Raw genomic sequence first — 21687 nt, 5'->3', positions numbered from 1 at the left:
TTTCCTAGTGTACTATTATTTCTATTGTAGTTCTACTAAATATATTAAAAAAGTGACATTTATGAATCAGTGCCAAAATGTGTAATTCAACAAGGTGTCATTTGTGTGAGGAGACTAATCATTGACATAAAAAAATAGTGAATATAAGATAAAATAGAAATAGACTGCTCTGATTGTATTGATACAAAATTATTGATGGTTGTCCAAAAACACATGATACCCGGAGCCAACAATAGGATGCAGAAAATAATGAATCTCATCGTGCACTATTACACATTATTTTGTACAGTAAAACTTAATGAATGAATCATAGGTATGCAGGAAACATATGCACTCTTGAAATTTACCCAAGAAAATGAGTTATGAAATAGTGCTTATTTGTACAACTCTGTGTTTGGGTTTTCCCATGCAATAGTGATTCAGAGGGCATTTTGTGTTATTTCTTCTGCACTGTCCTACATTTGGAAGCAGAAAATGAATAGAAATTACTACTCTGTGCTCCATGACATACTGATAAAACATTTTAAAAAAATAGACATTCGCTAAGTGACTTGCATGGATCCCACTATATTTCCTTACCCAAAATACACTGCACACATTAAACATTGGTTTCAGTCATTGGTTTCCTCACATTTCTTTGAGAGAAAGTTCCAAAATCTGGCAAGGACCGCAAGCATTTCCACCATCATCCTTCACACACTTCTCCAGATGAAAATGGGACTCCCCACTTGTAAGGCTGGGCCTATCGCCCATGACACGAAATCCCTCAAATCGCATCAAGGAGACACCAGGATGTTGGCTTGCAAATGTACCCACTCTGACAATGTGGTTAGCTGCAGTGTATGGGCCGGGCTCAGGCACCACCAAGTGAAGTCCACCAAATCCAGACATTTCTGAAAGCTAGACAACAAGAGAACTCCTGTATGGTGTGACTTCAGTTGATCCCACTACATTTTATTACCCAATGCTGCTTGCGTATTTCAGAATTGGCTAAAATCATTGATGTTCCTAACATTTCTGTAATGCAGAGTACTGTACTGTGCAGGGATATATAGATTCCTACCACCCAGTGTTTCTACATATTCCAATTTTAAAAAAGTGGTGATTGTGTGGTTGGGTGTAAAAAAGTGGGTTATTATTTGAGGTGTCAAATTGCCCTCCTCAATGAATAATCTAACTAACTTATTAGGGTGACACACAAAAGTCTCTAAATGAATATCAGCTCAACCCCTTTTTAGGTTTGGGAAAGCCTGGCTTGACTTAATGCAATGTGAAAAGTATTATCTTTGCCCAAACTGTAATTGCTGGATTGTCACACAACTGTTCGGATGCTCTCATGTAATAGTCACCTTGGAACTTTTGTTTATTGTTCTAGATCTTTTGATGGTACAATTATGAACATATTCATAAGATGTTCTAATGCTTTTTTGTTACAATATGCTGCTGAAAGCAAAGTCAATCTTGTGTTTTAAATTGAAGGAAAGTATCTAGAGGGATGTTCTTGGAAAGTGCCCAAAAACATTTTCAAAATTAAATACTTACTGTCAGCATTATTTTATGGCTGAATCCCTAAAAAACTGCAATAGAATGACTGGCTGCTTCGATGCAGCTGAAAAGATCTGGTACAGGATTGGTGATTTCCCGCGTTCACAATATTCAGTAGTGTAATTTTCTACAATGGCATATTCCTGTTTTGACTTAGCCGTTCTTGGGTGAGGGAAAGCTGCGTTCTCTTGAAAGGTAGACACTTGCTGGCCTGGTCTATGATTGCACCTGATGAGACAGCACTAAGCGTTCACAATTACACCTTCTAAACTTTAATGGAAGAGCTACCATGATAACACCATCCGATAAAAGCAGAGCACCGTGTCTCCATGATGGACCTTTGAGTGTTAGTGATGTAGTATTCATTATATTGATACTTTTTGGCTGGGTCTGACAGCCACGTCTCTTGGGGGGCTGGCCTGGGGTAGGCTTGGTCTTACTTTTATGTTCAGTTACGCCCACAAATAATTAGTCTAGGGTATTACTTCCCTGCGGCTTCTGTGTGGCCACCGTTTTCATTCCCTATTCAGTAATATTCCACACTTGCATATTGGTATTTCTGGCCTAATGCGCCCTTCTTGCTCCCTACCTGCTGGAGGAAGGGGAGACCACCAGCTAGTCCAATGAGCCATTCACAGTTACCCACTGCTGTACCTCTGCCAGTTGCAAGAACGCATTGCAATAACAATGACTCCCGGAGGGCATCGCCCCTCCCCCTTCTGACAGAGGGGAGAAGAGAGAGATTGTTAAAAGCTCCAGAGACGAAACAGCTATCTAGTTGCAAACATACTCCCAAGAGTGTCTGCTTATTCAATTAACTGGTGATTAACGTATTTTATAGCACTTGCTGCCATTAACGACATACCACATATGTACATCTGACGGCTAATGGCACCTGTAAGCAGTTTAGTAGAGCCATCCCGTCACCCCCACCCACCAACAATCCCAACTCATTTAAGCACACACACTCATCTTAGCGATCGCACAAATGCCACACAACCTAATCAGGTTCCGTTCTCTGATGGAGGCGTTTGGAAACAGCATTGCAAATGATTTGTATTTATTTATATATTTGTAGACCCAGAGGCAACACGTTACAGTGAACAATAGAAATGGCGAGATGATTAACGAAGAGTTCAGGGGCACCAGCAAGAGGGAAAAAGTTACAACCTCATGATTGACTCCAGGTTTGGGACAATGGAGGATTAGTTTAGTAGGCATCTGTTGGCTAGTGCCATTTTTTCTATTTCAAGCACATGAGCTGATGCAAAGATGACCTTTGACCTTAAGTTAATATCCACTCCATGCTCCCGTCCGCCAGCCCTCATCTCAGGAGAGCCCCGGCTTTAACTCTGAAGAGGTGAACCAGATAGCCTCCTTGGAGGAACCAAGCTGTGTCCAGGCCTGCCTGCCACGAGGGCTCTGAAGAGGCTGCAAGGTACAAGGAAACATGTCGAAAATTTAATGATGGAACTGGGATCTCCACATTGTGAGAAGTGACATTTCTTGTGTTTCAGCCTGTTTTTAAATGAATCCCTGACCCACCCACCCCATGAGGATGCTGGCTTCTTGTGAGATGGAGGACAAATGTTGTTGCTTTAAGATAAAGCAACTAATTTACTTAGCACTGTGGCCAGCCTTAAAGCAGGGAGCGAGTGTTTTTAAAAGAGAAAGCATGACATCTTGTTGCCGGGCTTGATTCTCGAAAATAGAGCGAGAGGGTTGTAATGGCTGCAAAGGCAAAAAAAGGAAAGTTCAAGGTCAACATGTTTTGTCAAAGGAGCTTACTGTTTAAAGCAAGTAATGTAAAAGTAGAGTGTGCTACAGCATTTAACAAAATAGTGCTAGAAGGCTTTAATTAAAAGGCCTGAGTACCAACACATGTAACAATGTGTTATTGAATCATTTGATCAAACAATATATGACAAGCATGATAGCCAATACTTTTTCATCCTTAACAAAAGAGCTTCATTAGAGCTACTAATGTTAAAACAAAAGTGTGTTCACACATACGAGTCCCATGGGGTAACGTGCCCATATGTCTGCACAAGTGTCTGAAACTGAGTATCTATTGTAGTGCCACATTATATACTCAGATGTGAAATGTGTTGGCTATTATGCTTATCATATAGTCCTGATTTTTGCAATTGTTGGATATAGAAGGCATTTTTTGTTTAGATCTCTAATGTATTCTTTGTTTACTAATCTAGTAAACACAAAAGATCTAGTCCTGCTCTGCCCAGGACAGTATTATGAGGAGGATTCCTTGAATTGTCACATTTATAGTTGATACTAGCCAGTGGGTGGGGGTGACTCCTGGCTCCTCCGCAGCCGATAGGTTAAAAGTTCCCAGCATTCACCCTACACACTTTTCCAGCAGCTCCCATTTGCCCTAAAGCAAACAATCAAACAGTACACCTTTCTCTGAAAATTCAAGATAGGTGAACCCTTCCTCCTTTTTGCAGAGCTGTTTGTCCACAAAGGGGTGTGACCAGGAAATGAGAAAACCCATCCCCTCTGTACAGCCCACATTGGTTTTGTGGGCTGGTTCCATACACTGAGGTTGGAGCAAACCTGGCGTGTTTTAAACTCTGAAACAAATGCCTGGCCTCCTTTACGTGTCACTATATTTTTGCATGTAAAATGACAGGCTTCACCTAAACCTTTGCAAGTTAATAAAGTTATTGGGCCCACCTCAACTGTCCTTCCTGCAAGGGGAAAGGACATATCATCCTACATTAGAGCGATTGTCTCTGCTGTGGTAGCCCTTTTCAGGCCAGCTGTCTAGGTCTCAGAGAAAATATAATTCTCTAAAAGTTACTTTTCTTAACATATTTAATAAAAATCCAATATCACAGATTGATTGGAATTTAAACATAAATACAGAAAATAGACTTTGAATGATTTTCCTGCAGTTTCCTATCAAACATTACAGGTCTGATTTACAAAGGTAAAGTCAGATGAAAGTCTAACTTTACCACTTTCGGTATTCACCAAGGGCATTTACGAGTAAATGCCCTTGGTTAATACCAAAAGTCGCAAAGTTAGACTTTCATCTCACTTTACCTTTGTGAATCAGGCCCTACATATTAATAATCAGTCACCCTATCTTGTGGGCAACATGAGGATTCACTAGGAAGAGATACAACTGGAACATGGACATTGACCCCTTTCTAGAGTTTCCTCTTAAACTTTGATTGGTGCTTGAGGGGCTGAGATATGCCTTCTGAGCACAGAAAAAAAAGAAAACAGTCTGCTAAATGATTCTGACTGCTTCACGTTCACATCATATAAGCAAAGCTCTCCCCTTACAAAGCAAGATTATTTGCAAAAACGCAAATCTTTATGAGACTGGCATCCAAAGCATTTTCACTGCTTGTGAGATGGATGAGACAGTTACATCCTGCCCACTGAAGTGGTAATGTAGAGGAAATGAATGCCTAGTTGACTGTATTTAAGCATTAACCCGTTGACCGTGGGGTGAATTCTGCCACGGTGCGGGGAAATAATGTGCGGCATTGTTTTGGATGGCCCCCGGCCGTCCTCCGCACAAGCCCACTGGGACCGTCCGACTCATCGAACGGGTTAAGTAGTTTTATGTTTGTTTATATAAATTATTTGTGTACACAATATGCACTTTTTTTGTCATGCATTTTTATGTTTAGTTTTGCCATGTTTTTACATTTAGGGAAAGGTTAGGATTATTATAGTTGATGTTTTTATATTCCAAATTAATATTATTTAGAGTTCTATTTCTAATATGTATTGATTAAAAATGCCTTTATCTATACAGTAATTATGAAAAATGTCCTGTTATGTTATGCATGTGTCTTAGATTTTTTTGGCTAGCCTTAATTGTATTGTTGGCCTGTAAGGTTTTCACTTTTTTATGCAATCGAATCTACATAGTCTAGAGGCGCTATTTCCTTAATTAGTCTTATTTTCTTTGTTAATAATTCACACATGGATTGGATTTGTTTGAATAGTTTAAGTTTTTAAGTTTGGACAAGGAATAGTTTAATTCTTAGTTCTTGGTAGCTTCTGTTCCTTCTGTAGCATTGTATTGAATTGGTGGATTGTAGGGAGGTGTCTACCAAGGGGGGGCTGAAAAGAGTTGTGCCAGCCTTCTGCTGTATTGTCGTTTTTTATTTCTTTGTTTAAAGTACTGTACTAAATGTTTCCCCTCCCAATGCAGAACCTGACTTAGTCTATGTCTCTTAGTGGTGTAGAATGGCAATTTTGAATTGGAAGATGGTATTGTTTGCATACTTTACGATCAGTGTGGATTTTTAGGTGGTGGGATGTATATTTGTGGGCAAGGTATTTGACCAGTATTGACACACTTTTCAATGCTTTGTTTCTGAAATATTGTCCTTTTTAGGCTGAGATCAGGCGGTAGCTGGCCCATAATAAATAGGTATGCTCTATTCATAGTGTTTAAAAAATGTTCTTCTTAGCGGTGTGGCACTTGATGATTTTTACAACTCTAAGATGATGTGCAAACGTCATTCAATGTCATAGGTTGAGGGTGGCTTTGTCCTGTTACCTTCTTCATGTGGTTGTTTATATTGATGACCCTTCCACAGCAACCACTGAAGTATTAATTTGCACATTTCCGTTGGCCTTATTCTTTGTGATTGTGCTCTTTTCTTTAGGTGTTGCCTAGGTGTGCAAGCAGGGGCTTACTTGTTTGAGATTCAGTCGCTTCACTGGATAGGTTAGTATTTGCAGTTAATTTTAAAATATGAAAACATTTTTAATATAATATTCTATCTGTTGTTTTAATTATTTAGTATTCTAGATTATATACATTTATTTTTCTCATGTTTACTTAGATTTTCCTCTTGTTTTCTTTTGCAGTTTTTTTTATTTGATAATCAGGGACATCTGTTATTTCAAGTTTGGCTTCTTTCTATTTTTCTGGTACTGGAATTAGAAAGAATATGGTCAAGTGTTTATACTTACTGTTTTTGAAGTTGTTTTTCTTATATCACAGGACAGCATGGCAGACTTCTCTCTTCTTTTCATCATGAGACCATGGTAACAGATAGCGTTTAGTTCCTGTATAGTACGTTGGCAGTTGTTTCTTTGTTCTATTTTGATAATCAAATGTATAGGAATGAATTAAATGAATGCCTTTCATCTTGTCCCTAATGCGTGTCCAGATCTCCTCACACCATACATATTCTTGATGAGTTGCTATTTAGAATGTGGTTAGTTATGTGTTTTTTTTACTTTGGTGTTTTGGTTTGTTTGACCTTATATTATGTTTCAAATTTGTTTTTTGTTGTTATAATGTTGAAGGGTGCTTAATATTTGGTATGTTCATATTTTGACCGGCAAAGTTGTGCTCATATTGTCAAATTATGACTTGCATTTATCTTCACAAATACTTATATGCGTAAACCCCTTCATTCGGAAAAATATTGCCAAACAATCTGATTTTCTCCTGTTTACCTATAGAAACTTCCCGAAGTCTTCCTCCAACAACCTACTGACACTGATTTCCTCTCTTATTTTGATCAAAAGATGGCTATAATAGATTAAATTCCAAAATCCAACAGTTAGTGTAAATTGAACTAAAACGCATACCTAACATACACAATTATTCGTCAATAAACATTAATTTTCCTACATAAAGGGATGTATAAATGGGTAATGTAACAGCAGTGTATTTTAATATTGTCCTTTCAAAAATCACCCAGGGCAGTGAATGGGTGTTCCAGAAGGTGGACCAGGTTTGCTAAGATTTTGAATCAGTGTTGCGTCCCATAGTGGAGTAGTGTGGCTCACTGGTTAGAGGCGGCAGACCTGAGATCAGAAGTTAGCCCGCGACCACGGTTCGATTCCCGACGCGGCAGGGTCGTGGACCTTGGTCAGCGGACTTGATAATTCTCGCTTCGGTGCTTACTCTAATCAGGGGTTCCACTCGGCAACTCTGGGCACTAGCTTGCCTAATCTCCACAACGGCCCCACCAATTCCGGGGATGCCTGGCTCCACCTTGGGGACTCCCAGCAAGGGACCATCCCACAGGGAAAGCCAGGACGGGTTCCCCAGAGTTATACAGCGCCGGGACGCCCCGTTGCTGGGGCAGCTGTGCGCTTTACAAATATACTACATTTACATTTACATACACAAAATTTGCACAGACATACAAAGCCCAATTGCTGTGGCTTTGCTTGACTTCATAAAAAAGAAGTAACTTGGCTCTGCATAGTGCTGTCTTGCATGACCTTTCATTTGGGAGGTGTTACTTTTTTTTGCGGTTTTTTGTATATAGTACCAGCTCAACCTGAACTCTTTGGAGGTATTTACCTGTGCACCAGGGATCCACGTCGGAATCGGCCAGGAAGAACAAGAAACGGGTGAGTGAGCACCTAAATTCCTTTGTCACCACCACCTTGAAGCAGGTGGTCGAGCCACTGTGGTCCGCTCATTGAACAGGCAATTTGTAATATAGACGGTGGTGCAGCTCCCCTATACTGCGCTATGGTGCCTGGCTTTCCCCAAACGTGAATCGTCTGCTGTTGCACTCATCTGATCTGCAGTGGTCTTCGCAAAGGTGATCCACCCAACTCGTAAGACAAGTGCTGAGCTCTTCACGCTTGGACTGAAAAAGCGATATGGTGGTCCACAGGATCGCTAACCTCGTAATAAGGCTGTAAGTGATTTGCCACCAATCATAGGATATTGAGCCGATGCCAAGACTCAAACTTGGTTCATTAGTTCCAAAGTCGCAGCTCTGGCCATATTGTTACATTGGTGGAGCATGGGGATTCACACCCATGTATTTTATTGCAAACTTATATTTACTAATGTCAGCAAACATAGGTTTGCGCCAAAATGCTGCACCTACTCAAGGCTGGCATAACAAAGCAAAACATCTTTATTTTGACTTGTTATGTTTGCTTTGCATGTGTGCTGTATTCTGCAGCACACATACAAAAAGGAATACATTTCTAAGAATAGTTTTTGTGCAGGAAGGTATCCCTGGCAAAGCAGACACCCTTGCGCACGATGCAAGCGTGTATGTGTTGGCGCTAGGCAGCCTGAAATGTACTACTGTTTTGACAAAGCAGAACTGCACCATATCTTATTAGATGTGTCACATTTCTGCTCCCTACATTGCAGTGTTTTATCAAAGTTCAGCAAATTTGCCTCAAGAGGTGCACTGAAAAGTGTGGCAACACACACACAAACCCTGACACCACAGTAAATTATTCCACATGGTGTGAAGGAAGTAGGGAACACCCACAAAATTGTTTGAAGTATATATGTAGGACAAGGGTTTTTTTCTAGGTGGAAAACCCTTTCTCTGTAGACAGTATTTTAAAATTAATATAAATAAACATACGTTACACTAAAGAAAAGGCTTTTTTACAAAAAAGGCATTTCAGTAAGTACAACTATATACTAAATACAATTACACCTGCGTAGCCTTCTTCATCTCAAAGCAACTGAGAAATCAGAAAACTTTTCAAAGCGTACTCAGATCAGATCAGAAAATCTTTATTCGGTTATTTGCAGAAAACAACCATAAAAGCACAGATTAATAACATCATAAAAACTGAATGATTAAAAATCACATTGTACCCAAATATAAAACACAGTTAATCTGATAAAAGAAATATATACAACAATATCAAGCGTTAACCATCCATGCTGGCTCTAAATTTTAAGGCTAATTTTAAAAAACTAATTACACATAAGGTACATTCATTATTTAGCAGCTGTATGTAAATTCTTTATTGTATAGTTAGTTAAAACCATTACAATATACCAAATACTAAAACCACATTCCTTTATGCACTTTATACATAAAATACATATTGTAAAAAAAAAAAATCAAAAAACTCTCCTAAGTAGAAAAGATAAAAACACAGCTACAGTGAGTTTCCTATTTGAATTAATAACTTGTGCACAGTAGTTTGGGTTACAGATTATTAATCAGCCAAAGCAGTTCGGGATATCAGAGTTCAGGAGTTCAGGTTCAAATTGGATTTTTGGATACATTTTCAAAGTTGATAACAAATTTAATAATTCTACTAATGAATTGAGGATCTTCTGAGTCCATCACATGTAATATAGCGGAACGGCATGTACGAATACCTTTTGCGTTGAGCTTTTACCTAAGTCGCAGCTGTAGGTAATAAAGGGCGGGTTTAACCTGGATAAAGTTCAGTCTTTTGAGGAGAGGCTTAAGAAAAACCCTCCGGGGAAAGTCATAAAAAGGGCAAAAAAATTAAAAGTGCGCCAAATCCTGCGGAGACACACAGTCGCAGCCGCAGGAGGGTAGCACTTGGCCTTGGTGGCTGCCTCTTGGAACAGCTAGCAGCAAATGAAAGAGGTCCAGCCGAAACCTAATTAACAAGAAACAATCATAGCTCGACATTGGCCAAGACAGGTAAGGTTCCATGCTTAGTGTGGACTGTAGGACAACATCATTTCTATTACTGCTTTTCTTTAGTTCCTCCTCCTCCCGCTGATGAAGCTGCAAAAGAGAGAAGGTGTTTTTCACGGACTCGACGTCAGTTACAGTGATGGAGTCGGGGTTTGAGAAGAGTTCAGGATGCCCCAATGCAGAGAAACATTTTTTCAGATATTTTAGCCACAGAATTTTTAACATATTATCCCATGTCAGTGCTTCTCTCAGGAGCTGGTGGTTTAGCGGGAGATCCTTATTTAGCCAGCACTTCAGCCAGAATGTTAAAGGCCGAAGAGCGATGAAGTCACCCAAATAAGGGGAACCTAGCTCCTCATGCACTTTGAAATTTGAAGTTCCTCTCGGGACCCCCAGGAGCTGTTTCATGAAATTGTTTTCTACTACCACCACATCTTTAACAGTTGTGTGCCCCCATAACTCACTTCCATAACAGCCTATTGCCACACTCTTGGCCTGTTATACTTTTGAAAGAGCGGCGATTGGCCGTTTCCCCATTTTCCTCGCAAAGTTAAAGATTGCCGCATTCGCCCGTGTTTTCTCCCCTTTTTTCTTCTGTACAGCAGGGCCCCATTTCAGTTGGTTATCGAACAGTACCCCCAAATATGAAAAAGTTTTTGTTGTGGGAATCTTCTCCCTATTTACATAGAATGGTAACTCCTTGTTATGTGCTGCACCTACGTTCATGTTACAAACAACTGGGTTGTACCCATATAGTCAAAGGGACCTGGGTGAGTAATAGTTGAGAACAAAGGGGTCCCAGACTGGAGAGAGGAAATCAGTTTCAAGTATACAAATATTCAAAGAGCAACTTGAATCAACAAATCAAGAAAGTGTAGTGTTTTTATTTTCACCACACTTATATTGCCATTTTATGGTTATACGATATATATCAACGAGACAACTATTCCATATATTTCACAAATCAGTTTGCCCATATAGGAAAGGAAAAAGGGGGGGAGTGCAAGGGACAGTTAGAGATAGTTGTGAATCACTATTCATTATTTTGTGACTTTAAACAAAATACATTTACATTCATGTATATGTAGTACTGTCGGGTGGTCCCCAGCAGGGAGGGGCCACGTATACTTATGCAATAGTCATAAACATTTCACAATCAGACTCCTAAGCTTGCTACCATCCTGAATCCTTATTCTTGCCTTGTGTTGGTCCTTTTAAGGCCTTTTTGCCATACCTAGAAGCATAAACTAGAGGATAGCTGCTTAATATGATGATAGATCCCTGATTATTGACTCTAATCCATCTATTGCCTATCGGCTTTGACATAATTATGTGTCCTTTCATGATTCTACCTATAGTAGAGGGTGGATCCTATTGTCCTGACTTCATATTACATATTGGTATGGTTCGTGTAGGTACTCTGATAGAGCTAAGTGTTATTTCATCCTTCTCAGGCATGCAAGGCCCAGAGCTAGAGAGACTCCATTTTGCTTTCTGTCCCTGCAGACTGAGATGCTTGCAGGGTAAAGGTATTGTTTTAGTTATGAGGTGTTGTTCGCTCTTTGCAAACCAGAGAGAACCGGTCAGAGCTGAATCTAATCAAGAAGTGTCCCTGGGCTCAAGTCTCTAGACGAAACAAGCAGCTGATCACTGTGAGAGCGTCTAGCGCAAGGAGCCTGGTGCATGAAAGTGATGGGAGGAGGCTATTGGTCGGAACTTTCCACTAGAGGAGAGCATTCCATATTAGCGAAGGGCAGAAGAGGAGGAGGGTCAGTTGGTGTTTTGGACTGTCCAAGTCAGTTGCAGTGGATTCTGCGAATGGAGAGAGAGAGAAGGCAGATGATTGCTGAGGTTGGAGAAAGCAGTCAGACGAATATTAGAACAAAGTTGGAACTGTCGGCTGGAGCTGCCAGTGTATTTGGATGCCTCATGGAGGAGTGGAAGCTGCCAGCTGGGACAGCTGAGCCAGAGGAGTGAAGCTGTGGTGACGGAGGGAGAGAGAGAGAGCCCTGATTCCACCAGAGAGAGAGAGAGAGAGAGAGTCCTCCTAATAGGGTGAGGTGTTCTAAACTAGTTTGCTTTACACTTACATTAATCCTTGCTTTTATTTCCTAGGTTAGATTCCCTACTGTAATGTTTCATTGCATTGCTAATCCTTTTCCTTTCAGCAGTGTGCAGTCTATTTACAGTTTCTGTTAGGTAGATGTGGATGTGGTCTTTACAGAGACCCTGCAGATCTATGTATGTGTCTATTATGTGTTATCAATGTTGTTTGTTAAATAAAGACCCCATTGTGTAATTGTTGTTGTTGGTGAGGCTAACCTTTCTTCTAGTCAGGTGCAGGTGAACGGATGCATCTCCCGTCCATGTGGGTCTGAGCAAGGGGGGTAGAGGAGAGCCCATACTTAATAATAACCTTTGCATAGTGTGCTCCTTATTCTTGCATGAAGAGATAACCTCTTCTTCTAGTCAGATGCTGCTATGTGAACAGAGGCTAACCCTGATCAGGTAAGTGGTAACTGAATAAGGGAGAGAGGAACTCTCAGATTGAGGGATAGGTGGTACATCACCTAATTTGGCAACCATTGTGTGATCCCCAAAACAACGTAGTACTATACCCCTGATGAATAGTGAGATCAATCCCTTTATTTAATGGTAATCATAGGATAAGCTGCCGGTTGGGTAGGTGACTGGGTTCGACTGGAGCCGCGAGGTCATTGATTGCTACTGCTGCCGATTGGGTAGGTGACTGGGTTCGACTGGAGCCGCGAGGTCATTGATTGCTACTGCTGCCGATTGGGTAGGTGACTGGGTTCGACTGGAGCCGCGAGGTCATTGATTGCTACTGTCGCGATTGGGTAGGTGACTGGGTTCGACTGGAGCCGCGAGGTCATTGATTGCTACTGCTGCCGACTGGGTAGGTGACTGGGTTCGACTGGAGCCGCGAGGTCATTGATTGCTACTGCTGCCGACTGGGTAGGTGACTGGGTTCGACTGGAGCCGCGAGGTCATTGATTGCTACTGCTGCCGATTGGGTAGGTGACTGGGTTTGACTGGAGCCGCGAGGTCATTGATTGCTGATATCATAGGAGGTACATGGTATGTATCTTAGGAATTCCCTGTCCTTAGGTGGTAGATATATATATATGTAGAGTGTAAAGAGGCCCTAGGGAGAGGGAGGTGGTAACGTTCTGGCTGGGTTAGTGAGGCTCTGAGGAGCAGGTTCTATCTGATCCGAAAACCCAAGCAGAACAATCTCCTAAATGAATACATACAGGATTATGGTCACTCAATGAGTTCTCTAAAATTTTAAAGTCAGACATATGAGAACTAAGGTTGCTAGTGTGGAAAATATGATCAATCTATGAACCCCCCGCACGTCCTTTAAAGGTGGGGATTTCGTAGAGAGTGTGATCATCCACCTGGGACATGGCAGTAAGTAAATCAAAATCATCCATAAAGGCATTTAACAAGTTGCCACGAGGGGTATGATCGAAGTGAAAGCCTTCAAGTCTGTTACAACCCATTGAGCCTATTGGAGTGGTTGCTGGGTTCCCACAGGGGTGTACATTTAAATCTCCTACAATGATAACCTGATGTGGGAGTCTCTCCATATTATCCCGAAGAAAACAGTCTAAGTCCACGATCTTACAACCCCCTTTAAGATTAACAGCGTTATAAAAATTAATCAGTGCTAGTGACTCTTTCCCCTTTTTGATCGTCAATATTTGAAAGTAATTATCACTAGAGGGGAATCTTTTGACAGAGCATGCAAGTGCTAGATTGATATACACAACAAGACCCCCTTTGGCTCTGCCACTCCTCGAGGGCTCTGCTTGGAAGGATGTTACTGCCTCTGATTTGTGGAGGTGATATTGAAAACCTCTGTGATTTCAGAAACAATTTAATCTGAATCTACGTCAGGGTATAAAACTGCAAATATAGAACTGAAACTTATTTTGAAAATCATGACCACGGTTTTTGGGCTGACCTAACACACTGTATATTGTGACATTTACATTTTGATACAACAGATTTAAATGAGTTCCTCAGAGGCAGGAATTGATCTAAAAGCTGATTTTCAAAACGTTTTCTGATTTTCTAAAGCATTCACTACTGATTATTACTATACATGTGTCCTTTCACAAATCCTAAACCTTTGCGTCACGTTTCTAAATGTGTAATACATCTGACCGCGACTATCACAGTTTGTAATTATGGTATTGCTTTTTCACTGTACATATAAGGTAGGAATGACAGGATGGTTCTCTTCACTGAACTTCTGCAAGAACACATTTCTCAATTACTTAGTAGGGATCGCTGCTGCAGGAATGAAATCGTGGTTTTAAGTAGGACTTGAAATATTTGTCTTACGAACAAATTATACTTGTTTCCTTGGTGGCATTTCCTAAAAGAGGCAAAAGAAAGGCCAAACAATAATATAGACACTTTAACTATAAACCTATATTTGAATATGAAATCGAAAAAAACCAATTATGTATTTAATACAAAACATTTCCATTCTTGTGAAGTGCGCGAGAGAAGTTCCTATTGTACTTGTGAAAACTCACTCAAACTACTAAAATATTAAAATTGAGCTGCAGGCACAAACAATTAAATTGACCCTTCTAATGCCAGTGAAAGAGCAGTTTTCAATTCTGAAATCCCAGCACGCCTAGATTGGAAACAACTCTCAGTTCGTGATATCTTTCTTTTGGTAAATAATTCACACGAGAGGGAAAAGTCTGACAATTTCATTATTTTTCCGAAAAGACACAAGTCGAGATTAAATGTCTGCACTTTTGTCCTTTTCGAAAGTATTGTTTATCTTTTATTCGCAAATAGACTTCCTTTCACGTCGCCTGCGCCATTCAAATATTTGTTTAATAACCGTTAGGCATGTCTTCTCTATTATCCCACTCCAAATTTCTTCAATCTGTTTTGTGCTAATGAGATGTAGATGAAAGTCCAGTCACTTCATTGACAAAGAAGTATGAAAAATATGCACTGCTTTCAAGGAGGGTCTGGACAATTGCACCCTTTGAGCAAATTGCAAAATTTCCACTACTAGTCTTCCCCAATATAGCCTGTTTTACTCTGGGTGCTTCCATGATTACATCTGCTGTCTTGGCCTCCAGTCATACCTCCCTGTGTCCCCTGATCTTGTCTGATTTCGTTGAATGGCATGGTCGGGTCTGGTACTTTCCTGGATGGGAGTTTGCCTGGGTGTTCCTGGTTCTGTTGGCTTTGAGCTTTCCGTGGGGATCGCTTGAGGCCCTGGCTAGTTGGTCTTCCCCTTGCCCTCTTCGGGTGTTTGGGTTAATGCCTGGATGGCCTTCTGATCACTGCTGCGCTGCGCACCTGATGCCGGGATTTGGGCCCGGGGCCTCCTGCTTGTGCTACTTGTGCTCTGCCATTTTGCTGGGTTCGGCTGGTCTCCATGAGGCCTTGCCATGTGGGTACATTGCTTTCTTTCCGGTGCTGTTGGATCCTGTCGTCCTCAGGTCTCTACTGGTGCTGGTGGATTCCTGTTGGAGCTTCTCTTTGCTGGCTCCTGTTCCTTCTGCTTTGCTGGTTGCGTGAGGCATGGGTCTGTTTGCTGTCTTGGTCTGGGGCCCTTAGTGTCTTCGCCCTGGTTTTCTGCCTCTGCTGCCCCCCTGCTCCCAAGTTCCTGATGGCCCTTCGGCATCTTCGGCTTCCTGCGTCATCGGCTCCCCTGCCTTCACTTACCTGTCTTGGGCCATGGTTTCCCCTGTGTCGCTGCCCTTTTTTGGGGATTCGGCCTGGGGAGGGTCCTTTGGGTCTTCCTCCATGGGTTGTGTGTTCCCTGGCCTTCTTGCTTTTCGCTTGCTCACAGCTTGTTGCTGGTTGGAGTCTGGACTGGGTGTCGATCCCTGTGGGACTCCTGTTGGCCTGTTTGTTTGGTGCATGCCGCCTGGCAGTTTCTTTCTTGCTGTGCTCTCCTGCTGTGCTGGCCTGCGGCCTTGCCTTCTGTTACATCTGCTGCCCACCCTGTGGTTTGGCTGGGTCGGCCCTGGTTCCTCCCTGGGGTGGTGTATTGTTGCTGGGCTGTGACCCGCTTTGGGCGGTCTCTCCCTGGGTTTATTGGCTTCTTCTTGTGGCCTCTTTGCTCTGTCCTCTTGGCCTACAGCCATCCTATCCTGCGGGCTTCTGTTGTCCCGGGTTGGCCCTGGTTGGTGCCTGGTTTGGGATGTGCCTGGGTTTGCCTGTTGCTGTGGCCTGTTCTGGTCGTCCTTGGCTGCTTGTTGGGCATTTTGCAGTTTTTCCGGTCCTGGTGCCTTGTAGTTCTTGGGCTTCCATCAGCTGCCTGCAGCCCTTCTGCCCATTGGTTCCTGCCCTGTTTTGGGTTCGGGCCTTGTGTGTGCCTGTCTGGGTGTCTGCCTGCGGTTTTTCACTGTTGGGCACTTCTTGCATCCTTCTGGATGATTTTTCTTGCCCCGTACTCGGGGTGTCTGCCGTCTGTTCTGTTAACTGGCTTCTACCCCTTATTTTCCATGGGTGGGGGGGCTGTTGTGCCCTCCCTCTTTCCTGGTGGGCCCTTGGCCTTGTTGGACTGTTGGCTCCAGGGTGGTGCTGGTTGTGGCCCTGGTGGGTTCTGGCTGGAGTTTTTTTTTTTTGGACACTTATAATGCGCACAGATGCTCCAGCAAAGGAGCGTCCTGGCGCACGACAAGGTAGAACACAACACCTCTAAATGCAAAGAAAAAAGGGGAACAGCTACGAGGGCAAAATTTTAAATAGGAAGGTTTAAGTGGCCTTACGAAACAGCAGGAGGTCCTCCAACATACGGATCTCTACCGGAAGGGAGTTCCAGATAACCGCAGCTCTCACTCGAAAGGAACGGCCCCCAGCTCGGCTGAACTTGAACCGGGGGACCACAGCGAGAGCTTGGCCAAAGGATCTGAGAGAGCGTGTCGGGACATACAAAGACAAGAGGTTGGCAAGGACCTGGGGAGCAGAACCTTTCAAGATTTTGAAGGCCAGACATAGTACCTTAAAATGAATTCTCATCTTGACCGGCAGCCAGTGCAAGGATCGTAGGGTGTTAGAAACGGAGCAGAACCTGGGCAGGCCAACTATCGCTCTGGCTGCAGCATTTTGAACGCGCTGCAGGCGAGTGATTTCTGCCTGGTTGGCCCCCACCAGGAGAGAGCTGGCATAATCAAGCCGGGACATCACCGTCGCCTGAATCACCAGCTGCCTGTTCGGGGCATCAAAAAATTTGAGGACAGGTCTTAAGCCCCGAAGAACACCAAAGCAGCAGGCCGCAGTTCTCTTTGAGTGACCAACAAAGCTGAGGGTGGGGTCCAGCCAGACTCCCAGGTTTCTTAATTCCGTAACCGGAGTCGGAGACGGCCCTAGTTCTGGAGGCCACCACCTGTCCCCCCAGAGTTCCGCTCTCTTACCGACAATCACGATTTCAGTCTTTTTTGCGTTAAGCTGGAGACAGTTGGCATTCATCCAGCTAGCCACCGCCCTCAGTCCACTCTGGAACCTAGGGGCATCCCGCTCAGCATTCCCACTGATAGTGACCGCTAGCTGAGTGTCGTCGGCATATGAGACCATAGTCATGCCCCACTGCTTGACGGTTGGGTTTGCTACTCTTCTGCTGCCGGGTTTCTGGGGTTTGGTTTCTGGTTGTGGTTTCCTTCTCCCCTCTTATGTTTCCCTTGTGGGCTTGTTGAGGTTTGGGCTTGCCCTCTCTCCTGCGACTCCATTTGCCTCCTGTGGTGACTGGGTGTCGTTGGTCTTCCTTGGCCTCTGCCTTGGGTGGCCCCTCGTTCTTCGGGTGCCCGGCTCCTGTGCCTTGCTCTGTCTGCTGTACCCTTTCCCTGCTTGTTGGTGGGGCATCGTTCTCTCCTGTTGTGTGGGCCGCTTTGCTGCTCCCCGCTCCTCTCATTCCACTATGGGTTGTGGTTGGCTTTGCCTCGGGTCTGGGGCTCTGGCATTTTCCCTTTTGGGGCCGTTGTTGGGCCTGTGCTCCCGCCTGGGCTGTTTTCGGCCTCTTGTGTCTGTAACTCTTGCTCCCTTGTTGGCTCTGGGTCTGTTGTGTGGACCGGTGGGCTCCCTCCCTCTGCTTCTCCTCTCTCTGGGTGGTCTGGCTGTGGTTGGCCACTGTGCTTTTCCATATGCCCCTTCTTGGTTGGGGGATTTTTTGCCTCTCCTTCCGGGTTCTGGTGGCGCTGTGTTGGGTGCATCCTGGCTGGCTGGCCTGCCGGTTTCTCCGGATGGCTTCTTGGGCATGTGTGTTAGTCTTTCCTGTTTTGCCCTTCTGCAGCTCCTTTTAGGGTTCGCCTTCGGTGGTTCCTTGGTGTTCCCCTTTATCCTCCTCACGGGTGGTCGGCTCTTGGTTGGAGGTGTTTCCTCCTTTCCAGTTCTGGTGATTGTTTTCCCCAGTTCCATGTTCGGCCTCTGTTGTTGTCTTTCTTGGTTGTGCCCTGGTTTTCTTACTGGGTCTGCTTCAGGTTGCGCTTCTTCTCTCTCCCTGGTCTACGTTGGGTGGGTTGCTGGGCTTTGTGTCCCGGTGGCTCCTGCTTTGGGGGTGTGCCTCGGGTCTGGCCGCTTGGCCGTTTCTTGCCCCCCGGGTTCTTCTCCCAGTGGGGCGGCCATTTTGTTCCTGCGGCTCTTTGGTGTCTTGGCTGGGCTTGGCTGTTGGCTGGTCCTGCCCTCTGGCCTGGTCCTTCCGTGGGTTTCTAGCCTCCGGGTTCCCTGTTGCTGCTGTTGCCGGCTGGGGGGAGGTTTGCTTGGGTCCTGTGGTTGGTCGTGTCTTTCCTTGCTCTCTTGCTTTGGCATGCCACTTTGGTTTCGTCTTCCTTCCCCTCTCTTTTTGTTGTGGTCGTTTGTGGGTTATTGCACCTGTGGTTCACCTTCTTCCCTGTTTTGAGGGGGTCGCTCTCTGGCTTGCCTCTGCTGTGTTCCTTCCTGGGTCTTCGACCCTGCTGCCCTATGCTGCCTGTTCTCCTCTGCTCATGGCCGTTGGGCTGGGTTGGCCCGTTTGGTCCCTGGTTGGGTGGTGCCTGGTGCTTTGGGCTTCACTCTTGGGTGTTTCTCCCTGGCTGGTTGCCCTTTCTGGCTCAGTTTCTCCGTTGGAGCGGGTCTGCTTCTCCTGGAATTCTTTTGGTAGTTCAGTGGGGTGGGGCTTTGTTTTGGCCCCTATGGTTGTTCCCTTGGGGCTTGGATCTGCGTGGAAGGACCCCTTCTGGCTTGCCTGGAGGGTTCTTGTTTTTTTTTCTGTTCGTCCCCTGCTGGTTTTGGGGTCTTTGCTCTGTCCACTTGGTTGGGGGCGTGGTTGGTTGTGTGAACCTACCTGCTTTTTTCCCTTTCTTGTGGGCTCCTTTTGCTCCGTGGGGTACAGTTTTTCAGTCTTGTGCCCCTGGTGCTGGTGGGGTTCCGGAAGGCCTGTTTCGCTGCTTTAGTGTTCTCCACTTTGTTAAGGAATGGGACCAGGACAGGAGGGTCCTGGAGGTAATGTCCTATTATGGTAATCTTCATTACTCCTGGTCCTGTTGTCCTCCTCCTATTCCTTACGCCCCTTCCTCCCTCCCTGGCGGCCGGCCTTCCGGCTGTTGGCTTGGTATTTCAGGCTGCCTGCTTGACTGGTACCGCTTAGGTACTCCCAGTGGGAGGGAGGGGTTGGGGATCCCAGCATGCTCCTGTTCTTTTTCTCTGTCGCGGAGATGGTTACCTCCACTTTGTTAAGGAATGTGACGAGGACAATGGGGCCATGAGTAATGATGAATACCGCTTAGTAATAGGACATTAGTACACAGATCAGTTTGCAAAATCTGATTCATTTTGCATAAACATAATGGCAATCCGCATGTCCTTATATTTACCATGAGGTTTTTCAATAACAAATGCAGATTTAGACCTGCAAAAAATTATCAAAGCAATGCAATATTTATTGCAGTACTCATAATTCTGATATGTGTGCGAACAGGAGGGCCACAGTCTGAAATAAAGATAGAAACAAGATTAAGCACACACTTAGTCCAGACAACCACTATTCTGCTGTATATTATGCTTTCATTGAAGAAGCTATGTGTTAAAAATATATATATCTATATATTACCTACTGGCGGTCGCCAGTAGGTATATATAGTTAGGATTTTTTCACTATGGGATTTTTGAAAATTCTATGTCTAATAACTTTGGCGTTTGTGGACGGAATTGGCTGAAATTTTCAGGAAAATGGAACATTTTGTTTCTGAGCAGCCCCTGAAAATTTGGGGGGGGTTCGTCAAGGGGGGGCTGAGAAAAAAGGGGGGTCCCAAAACGTGTTTTTCCAATGTTAATTTCCATAGGGCGGTTGGCCTCACTTTTAGCCCGAATGGCTGAATGGATTTGCACGAAACTTGGCAAAATTGTAGGGACTGTTAGCCCGATGTGCCTTTGCTAGGTCTCAATATATGTGCTCCAGTGGATTTTGAGAAATTAACGTTGAAAAAAAGATATATATCTGTAAGCGCGCTCTGGGCAGCGCTTTGGTTCGCGTACTTTACGCGTAACGGAACTTCGCGACGCGAAGCTGATTGTCTGTCAACATTCTAAACAGTCCGGAGCGGCCGCCATCTTGTCTCTCGGTAGGATCGAGAGACAAGAGGAGGCCAAAAGAAAGGGGGAAATGACCATAAGGGGGCATAGTAGATCCTCCCTGACCCCCTAGGTTTGATGTGGAGGCTTTAAAAGGGCCCCGCAGGGCAAAAAAAAAAACATCTTTTTTTTTTTTTTGCGTGGGGAGCGCCCAGTTCGCGAACCGGGAAGCGTACTGGGGAGCGTACTATAAGGAAAAAAGAATGATAGACTTTTCGAATACTGTATGTTAATTGATTGTTGGTTTTGTTGATTATTTTTTAATTTCTTTATTTTTTAAGCAATTATTTATTATTGTGATTGTGTTTCAAAATTTAATAACATTTCTAACATTTCACTTTCTGAAATGTCGTCATTTTCCATGAACATAGTTTGTAATCTCTGAGGGTGTAAAATGTCCTCATTTTGAAGGAGGTCATCTACTGCTTGCACACATTGCAGTAGTTCTTGGTCCCAAGTTTCATCCATAAATTCTATATCATTTGGATCAATTAATTCTTGGCTGCTCTCTTGCAGGACAATTTGAAATGAAACTTTCTGTTCGCCTTCCATGTTGCCTGAAATTTGGATACAAAAAAAATATATATTAGTAGAGATAGGGCACTGTTGGGATTAATTTTAGATAGGCAGTTTTTATCAGTGAATTTATCTTTGGGCAGTGTATAGTATCAGAGTGGAAGTAGGAATATAAAAAAGTGTGTGCGATTTAACGTAAGTAATTTCATAATTATACAAGAGAAACCTAACTCCATCCATAACTATAACAGAGAAGTCTATCTAAATCTATAACTACTACAGAGGGATAGTATATAACTATCAGAAAAAGTTTACCATATTAACTTTTGGTGCACAATATACTTCAGTTTTAAAAATAACAACTTACCTTTACAAAGAAGTTGAAGTGATTAGTGAAAATCCAATTGAAATGTACAACAAGAAGTAGTAGTCAAAATGGCTGTGTTTCCTTCTCTTCCTTTATATATATTCAGGTATATAACCAATCAAATGTCAGGTAATAAAAGTGGAAAATGAAAGTAACATTTTCATTGGTTGTCAATTCCAACACTTCAGATGTGTTTTGAGAAGTAATTTACCTCACGGTATTTAGAGAGGTCTACAGGCTAAA

This window comes from Lissotriton helveticus, chromosome 4_1 (genome assembly GCF_964261635.1).
Source record: "Lissotriton helveticus chromosome 4_1, aLisHel1.1, whole genome shotgun sequence".
Classification (NCBI taxonomy): Eukaryota; Metazoa; Chordata; class Amphibia; order Caudata; family Salamandridae; genus Lissotriton; species Lissotriton helveticus.
This window is presented reverse-complemented; position numbering follows the sequence as displayed.